Raw genomic sequence first — 8387 nt, 5'->3', positions numbered from 1 at the left:
ACAGGACTGTTTTGCTAGCACAGACTGGAACATGTTCCGGGATTCTTCAGATGGCTTTGAGCAGTACACCACATCAGTCACTGGCTTCATCAATAAGTGCATTGATGATGTCGTCCACACAGTGACCGTACGTACATACCCCAACCAGAAGCCATGGATTACAGGAAACATCCTCACTGAGCTAAAGGGTAGAGCTGCCACTTTCAAGGAGCGGGACTCTAACCCGGACGCTTATAAGAAATCCCGCTATGCCCTCCGACGAACCATCAAACAGGCAAAGAGTCAATACAGGACTAAGATTGAATCGTACTACACTGGCTCTGACGCTCGTCGGATGTGGCAGGGCTTGAAAACGATTACAGACTACAAAGGGAAGCACAGCTGCGAGCTGCCCAGTGACACAAGACTTCCAGACGAGCTAAACCACTTCTATGCTCGCTTCGAGGCAAGCAACACTGAAGCATGCATGAGAGCACCAGCTGTTCCGGATGACTATGTGATCACGCTCTCCGTAGCCGATGTGAGTAAGACTTTTAAGCAGGTCAACATTCACAAGGCCGCAGGGCCAGACGGATTACCAGGAAGTGTACTCCGAGCATGTGCTGACCAACTGGCAAGTGTCTTCACTGACATTTTCAACATGTCCCTGACTGAGTCTGTAATACCAACATGTTTCAAGCAGACCACCATAGTCCCCGTGCCCAAGGACTCTAAGATAACCTGCCTAAATGACTACCGACCCGTAGCACTGACGTCTGTAGCCATGAAGTGCTTTGAAAGGCTGGTCATGGCTCACATCAACAGCATTATCCCAGAAACCCTAGACCCACTCCAATTTGCATAACGCCCCAACAGATCCACAGATGATACAATCTCTATTGCACTCCACACTGCCCTTTCCCACCTGGACAAGAGGAACACCTACGTGAGAATGCTATTCATTGACTACAGCTCAGAAAAATGTGTGGTTGGTTTGGGAAAGAATATTGCTTTTCAATGCCGGTAACCCGTTGTATAAAAGTAATGACATTTTTATCATGGCTGTGACATGATAAAAGTAGACCACCATAGCCATGATAGAAATGTCATAACACATGGACTCGTTGCGTCGTGCCTAAGAACAGCCCTTAGCCGTGGTATATTGGCCAAATACCACACCCCCTCGGGCCTTATTGCTTAATAATACACTCGAATCCATGTGTAATTACATTTTTATCATGGCTGTGGTGGTCTACTTGCTTCGCCACGTGGCTATGACCATGACACGGCCTCTCATGTACAGTACCAGTCAAAAGTTTGACACACCTACTCATTCAAGGGTTCTCGTTGATTTTGACTATTTTCTACATTGTAGAATAATAGTGAAGACATCAAAACTATGACATAACACATATGGAATCATGAAGTAACCAAAAAAGTGTTAAACAAATCAAAATATACTTGATATTTGATATTCTTCAAAGTAGCCCCCCTTTGCCTTGATGACAGCTTTGCAAACTCTCGCTCAACCAGCTTCATGAGGTAGTCACCTGGAATGCATTTCAATTAACAGGTGTGCCTTGTTAAAAGTTAATTTGTGGAATTTCTTTCCTTCTTAATGCATTTGAGCTAATCAGTTGTGTTGTGACAAGGTCGGGGTGGCATACAGAAGATAGCCCTATTTGGTTAAAGACCAAGTCAATATTATGGCAAGAACAGCTCAAATAAGCAAAGAGAAACGACAGTCCATCATTACTTTAAGACATGAAGGCCAGTCAATCCGGAACATTTCAAGAACTTTAACATTTTGCAGTCGCAAAAAAACATCAAGCGCTATGATGAAACTGGCTCTCATGAGGACCGCCACAGGAAAGGAAGACCCAGAGTTACCTCTGCTGTAGAGGATAAGTTCATTAGAGTTACCAGCCTCAGATTGCAGCCCAAATAAATGCTTCACAGAGTTCAAGTAACAGACACATCTCAACATCAACTGTTCAGAGGAGACTGCGTGAATCAGGCCTTCATGGTAGAATTGCTGCAAAGAAACCACTACTAAAGGACACCAATAAGAAGAAGAAACTTGCTTGGGCCAAGAAACATGAGCAATGGACACTAGACCGGTGGAAATCTGTCCTTTGGTCTGATGAGTCCAAATTTGAGATTTTTGGTTCCAACCTCCGTGTCTTTGTGAGGCGCAGAGTAGGTGAACGGATGATCTCCGCATGTGTGGTTCCCACCGAGGAGCATGGAGGAGGAGAAGTGATGGTGTGGGGGTGCTTGGCTGGTGACACTGTCTGTGATTTATTTAGAATTCAAGGCACACTTAACCAGCATGGCTACCACAGCATTCTGCAGCGATACGCCATCACATCTGGTTTGCGCTTAGTGGGAGTACCATTTGTTTTTCAACAGGACAATGACCCAAAACACACCTCCAGGCACACACGAGTGGCGCAGTGGTCTATGGCACTGCATCGCAGTGCTAGCTGTGCCACTAGAGATCCTGGTTCGAATCCAGGCTCTGTCCTTGCCGGCCGCGACCGGTAGACCCATGGGGCGGCGCACAATTGGTGCAGTGTCGTCCAGGGTAGGGGAGGGAATGGCCGGCAGGGATGTAGCTCAGTTGGTAGAGCATGGCGTTTGCAACGCCAGGGTTGTGGGTTCGATTCCCACAGGGGGCCAGTATGAAAATAAAATAATGTATGCACTCACTAACTGTAAGTCGCTCTGGATAAGAGCGTCTGCTAAATGACTAAAATGTAAATGTGTAAGGGCTATTTGACCAAAGAGAGTGATGCAGTGCTGCATCAGATGACCTGGCCTCCACAATCACCTGACCTCAACCCAATTGAGATGGTTTGAGATGAGTTGGACTGCAGAGTGAAGGAAAAGCAGCCAAGAAGTACTCAGCATATGTGGGAACTCCTTCAAGACTGTTGGAAAAGCATTCCTCATGAAGCTGGTTGAGAGAATGCCAAGACTGTGCAAAGCTGTCATCAAGGCAAAGGGTGGCTACTTTGAAGAATCTAAAATATATTTTGATTTGTTTAACACTTCTTTGGTTACTACATGATTCCATATGTGTTATTTCATAGTTTTGATGTCTTCACTATTATTCTACAATGTAGAAAATAGTAAAAAATAAACGAGAACCCTTGAATGAGTAGGTGTGTCAAAATTTTGACTGGTACTGTATATCAGTGCTGACTTGGGCAGGAGCTCACCGGAGCAGAGTACCAACACCTCAAATGTTCTACTGCTTGAGCTCCTGTTCCTCTTATAGAATATTAGCACAAAAGTATTGTAGAGCTCCTGCACCTAAATATAAATAGTACCAGCACCCAAAATGAGTAGCTGAACCTATTTCAGTCCAAGTCAAGTACTGCCTGTATTATTGTTTAAATATAAATCGTTCATTTTCTAGCCATCACCCGAATGTCATCTTGATCAAAACCAAATCTCAGAGTGGAGTTTGAAATTCAATCAAGTTTGAATTTGCCTGTTTTCGACAAACCAGGACAAGAGATGGACCTCTGAGATGTACTTGCTAAGCAGAGACATGAGATTATACATTCATATACTGTAAATTACCTTGCTCTTTGAAGTCATTCAGATGCAGGATACAGTGAGTGGCTTATTAGCTAATCCGTTAATTGCTTAATCAATCTTCTGGCATGTTAGGGCAACACAAAATATGAAATCTATCTATCTATCTATCTATCTTTCTATCTTTCTATCTTTCTATCTTTCTTTCTATCTTTCTATCTTTCTTTCTATCTTTCTATCTTTCTATCTTTCTATCTTTCTATCTTTCTATCTTTCTATCTTTCTATCTTTCTTTCTTTCTTTCTTTCTCACTTTCTCACTTTCTCACTTTCTCTCTTGCTCTCTCTGTTCAGAGCAGGAAGTGAGTCAACAGTGCCAGTGTTAGGGGTCAACCTCAGAGGTCAAACCTGCCAGTCAAACTAGTCCATGTTTGAACTGAGGATTATGTTACCAGGAACCATTATTGCAAAAAGCACCAAAGTCATCTGCTTCTTTTGTTTGTAAAATGGTAGATAGACGTTTTGGTTGAAAAGAAATCAACCAAACATGAAATTGTAATGGTTTGGCATCACAGATATGTGTGTGTCAATGTGTGTAACAGACTGACAGAGTTGTCCAGTTAAATATCCTATTTCCTAGTGTACGGTTCAATCCATTCTCATCATAGCTTAACACACACACACACATGCGCACACACACACACACACACACACCAGACACACACACACACACCGTGTCAGGCAGGCAGGCTGGCTGACTGGGGATATAAGGGCCAGTTTTGTGTTTCAGTTTCAATCTACTACAGGCTAGAACAGAACACTGATGATGTCATCAGCACACAGCTGTCAGAATCCCTCTCCACCCTGTGAGGTTCCATCTCAGTGAGGAAAAGAGTGTGTGTGTGTGTGTCTAATTGTGTGTCTGAGTGTGTGTGTGTCTAATTGTGTGTCTGAGTGTGTGTGTGTGTCTGAGTGTGTATGTGTGAAGTTATGCAGATAACCGATTGAACTGTACATTTAGTATTAGGAGATTTAGCTGAAGAATTCTCTCAGTTACACACACTCACACACAGACCGAGTTAGTGTTTGTCGTCAGAACCTCCAGGAGTGGACTGGCCTGGAGGGCTGGAGGGCAGTGAACATGGACACACACACAGCTGCCGGGAAACGCAGTCAGAAAGAGTGTGTTACCCACAGAGGTTCCATTACTGAGCACACACACACACACACACATAAAATACACACACAAACATACAATACCACACATAAAATACAGTAGATGTGTCCACTTCAGATTTAAGAAATATTTATGTTTTTGTCCTGTGGAGTCTCTCTCTCTCTCTCTCTCTCTCTCTCTCTCTCTCTCTCTCTCTCTCTCTTTCTCGATTGATGCGTTGTGTGTATTTCTCTGTAATGAGTGGATCTCCATCATTCTGTGCTTTGTTTAAATAAAGTCTGGGCAGATGCCAGCTCCCCCTACACACACACATACACTGGGTTGGCATGAGGTACAGAGCTGTGGATTGGCACTGGGTGGCTGGGTTCTTATGCTGGTCTGTGTATAGGAGAAAGAACACATGCCATAACAAGATTAAATCAAACCAGAGAGAGATGGGTGGATTGGGAAAGAGGAGAGAGGGCAATGGTGGGTCATTCAAGGTTGGTACTACAGCACATACATGAGGATGTCTCTCTTTCTCTCTCTTTCTCTCGCTTTCTCTCAGCAGGAAGATGTTTCTATAGTGAGATCATCTGTCTAACCTCCCAGAGCCTTCACCAGCAATACTACCAAAACTACTCACATAGCATCACAATACACAGCTAAACCAACAACAGAGAGATCATGGGAAAAGTGCCACTTGGAAAAAGAACCACAACTCAAACAAGCCACTCTGCAAAATAACATATGTTGAAGGTAAGTTGCTAAATATATATATATAGAGAGAGAGAGAGAGAGAGAGAGAGAGAGAGAGAGAGAGAGAGAGAGAGAGAGAGAGAGAGAGAGAGAGAGAGAGAGAGAGAGAGAGAGAGAGAGAGAGAGAGAGAGAGAGAGAGAGAGAGAGAGAGAGAGAGAGAGAGAGAGAGAGAGAGAGAGAGAGAGAGAGAGAGAGAGAGAGAGAGAAGAGAGAGAGAGAGAGAGAGAGAGAGAGAGAGAGAGAGAGAGAGAGAGAGAGAGAGAGAGAGAGAGAGAGAGAGAGAGAGAGAGAGATAAATAAATAAATAAAGCAAGTCCCACCCAGCTGACCAGACAACCCACTACCCCACTATGGAAAAAGTCACAGGACACAAACGTACAAAAGCCAGGGCTACGCTACATCCGGAGACAATAGGGACACATTCACACACCCCAACCCAGCCAGGGCCATCTGCTCCTGGGGAGAGTGCATGGGCGAGACAGAGGCTCCAGACATATAGGGCAAGGCCCTCCAGTCTATATTATAGACTATGAGATACAGTAAGGAAAGGCGGTGCTGGAAAAAACGTCTCCTAAGCAAAGAAAGGGAATAGATCAGCAGGTAGTCCTCCACAGGCAGCTTTACACCAGTACAGGTCCCAGTACACCAGTCCATTCTCCCTGTAAGCCACTACTGGCCCCAGTACAGGTCCCAGTACACCAGTCCAGTCTCCCTGTAAGCCAGTACTGGCCCCAGTACAGGTCCCAGTACAAGCTGGTCTTATTGGAAACATAAACACGTGTATCAATTATTACCAACAATGGTCCAGGATAACCTCTGTAGGGGAGAGAAGAGAGATGGAGAGGCAATTCAGTTCAACCAACATACACATACTACACACACACACACACACACACATTAATACACACACAGATACAGTACACACCCACATGGTCATTCATCACACAGTGGAAATCTACAGGTAGTGAAAAGATAGAAATGAGAGAGAGAGAGAGATGGAGGGACAGTGAGAGAGATGGAGGGACAGAGAGAGAGATGGAGGGACAGAGAGAGATGGAGGGACAGAGAGAGAGATGGAGGGACAGAGAGAGAGATGGAGGGACAGAAAGAGAGATGGAGGGACAGTGAGAGAGATGGAGGGACAGAGAGAGAGATGGAGGGACAGAGAGAGATGGAGGGACAGAGAGAGAGATGGAGGGACAGAGAGAGAGATGGAGGGACAGAGAGAGAGATGGAGGGACAGAGAGAGATGGAGGGACAGAGAGAGAGATGGAGGGACAGAGAGAGAGATGGAGGGACAGAAAGAGAGATGGAGGGACAGTGAGAGAGATGGAGGGACAGAGAGAGAGATGGAGGGACAAAGAGAGAGATGGAGGGACAGAAAGAGAGAGAGAGATGGAGGGACAGAAAGAGAGAGAGATGGAGGGACAGAGAGAGAGAGGGGAGAGTGTGCATACGGTATGTGTTGGTGGGTGTAAGATGTGGTGTGTCGAGCTCTTGACACAATGAAGCTGTGTGTGAGAGACTCAGGCTCTGGCAGACAGCGTTAACTGGCAGAGCAGAGAGCGTCTCATGTATGTATCACGGAATTCCCAATGGGAATATTTTATACGCGCACACTCACGACACATGCAAATCTCTCTCTCTCACTCAAACATAAGTGTAATACCCTTACCAATGAACCTAGGGGCTTTCCATCTTTCCATCTGAATGAATGAATAAATTGGACCACACACTATTCTCATGTTTCTCATATTATCCTCTCACACAATTACTGTATATACAGTACCAGACAAAAGTTTGGACACACCTACTCATTCAAGGGTTTTTCTTTATTTTTACTATTTTCTATATTGTAGAATAATAGTGAAGACATATGCAAAAACACATATGGAATCATGTAGTAACCAAAAAAAGTGTTAAACAAATCAAAATATATTTTAGATTTTAGATTCTTCAAAGTAGCCACCCTTTGCCTTTGTGACAGCTTTGCACACTCTTGGCATTCTCTCAACCAGCTTCATGAGGAATGCTTTTCCAACAGTCTTAAAAGGAGTTCCCACATATGCTGAGCACTTGTTGGCTGCTTTTCCTTCACTCTGCGGTCCAACTCATCTCCAACCATCTCAATTGGGTTGAGGTCAGGTGATTGTGGAGGCCAGGTCATCTGATGCAGCACTCCATCACTCTTCTTGGTCAATTAGCCCCTACACAGCCTGGAGGTATGTTTTGGGTCATTGTCCTGCTGAAAAACAAATGATAGTCCCACTAAGCGCAAACCAGATGGGATGGCGTATCACTTCAGAATGCTGTGGTAGCCATGCTGGTTAAGTGTGCCTTGAATTCTAAATAAATCACAGACAGTGTTACCAGCAAAGCACCCCCACACCATCACACCTCCTCCTCCATGCTTTACGGTGGGAACCACACATGCAGAGATCATCCGTTCACCTACTCTGCGTCTCACAAAGACATGGCGGTTGGAACCAAAAATCTCAAATTTGGACTCATCAGACCAAAGGACAGATTTCCACCGTTCTAATGTCCATTTCTCGTGTTTCTTGGCCCAAGCAAGTCTCTTCTTCTTATTGGTGTCCTTTAGTAGTAGTTTCTTTGCAGCAATTCAACCATGAAGGCCTGATTCACACAGTCTCCTCTGAACAGCTGATGTTGAGATGTGTCTGTTACTTGAACTCTGTGAAGCATTTATTTGGGCTGCAATCTGAGGTGAAGTTAATTGCCGATTTCTGAGGCTGGTAACTCTAATGAACTTATCCTCTACAGCAGAGGTAACTCTGGGTCTTCCAGCCAGTTTCATCATAGCGCTTGATAGTATTTGCGACTGCACTTGAAGAACATTTTCAGGATTTACTGACTTTCATGTCTTAAAGTAATGATGAACTGTTGTTTCTCTTTTCTTATTTGAGCTGTTCTTGCCATAATATGG

The sequence above is a fragment of the Coregonus clupeaformis genome, chromosome 17, assembly GCF_020615455.1.
Source record: "Coregonus clupeaformis isolate EN_2021a chromosome 17, ASM2061545v1, whole genome shotgun sequence".
Classification (NCBI taxonomy): domain Eukaryota; kingdom Metazoa; phylum Chordata; class Actinopteri; order Salmoniformes; family Salmonidae; genus Coregonus; species Coregonus clupeaformis.
The sequence above is the reverse complement of the archived record's forward strand: the minus strand, read 5'-3'. Positions refer to the sequence as shown.